Source organism: Galeopterus variegatus, unplaced genomic scaffold (assembly GCF_000696425.1).
Source record: "Galeopterus variegatus unplaced genomic scaffold, G_variegatus-3.0.2 Scaffold474, whole genome shotgun sequence".
NCBI lineage: Eukaryota > Metazoa > Chordata > Mammalia > Dermoptera > Cynocephalidae > Galeopterus > Galeopterus variegatus.
Window position 1 is genome coordinate 589,565 of NW_007726585.1, and position 948 is coordinate 590,512.

Sequence of the window (948 nt, forward strand, 5' to 3'; positions counted from 1 at the left end):
GGGGCCCGGGGGCGGGGAGGGGGGGAACAGGGGGGGGGGCGGTCCGTTGCGGGGCGCGGAAAAAAAAAAAAAAAAAAAAAAAAAAAAAAAAAAAAAGAACAGAATCTCTTTAATACCCAAAGTACGAACACACGACAATTATAATCCCTCGTATTTGTGTAGCTTTTTACCAGCTTCAAAGTGCTAACATGTGTACAGTCTCCCTTGAATTTTTCTCACTACGATGCTGTGAGAACAAGGGCACTTATTATTCTGCGTTGGTCCAGAAACCCAGGGGTCTTTTGCTGACTCCATCTTAAAAATTTCATGACTTGGAATATGCCATTTACCACCTAACCTCAGTTTTTCTGTAATTAAAATGGGAACATATTCTGCCCTTCAAGGCAACAAAAATGACCCAACAGGCATCAGTGCTGAGAGCCCAGTTCCACCACTTGCTCACTTATATGACCTTAGGAAGACTTACCTCTTGGAGCCTTTGTTTCCTCATCTATAAAATGGGGATTATAATGATACCTATGGAAATTTCTGTGCAGACAAATTGAGATGATTTATGTGAAATAACTGCAAGAGATGCTATTTTTGTTAGTTTTCCATTTTTAGCTATTTTGCATTAGCTATTTTTGTTATTAGTTTGCAGCCAAACTTATATTCAGCAAGTTGTTGGGCAAAACCAACAAATGGCTAAAATTTTTTTTTTTTTTTTTGTCGATATACAATGTGGTTGATTATTGTGGCCCATTACCGAAACCTCCCTCCCTCCTCCCTTTCCTCCCTACCACCCAACAATGTCCTTTCTGTTTGCTTGTCGTATCAACTTCAAGGAACTGTAGTTGTTATGTCTTCTTCCCCCCCCCGCCCCCGGTTTTTGTGTGTGCGTGTGTGTGTGCGCGTGTGTGTGAATTTATTTATTTATTTTTAGCTCCCACAAATAAGTGAGAACATGTG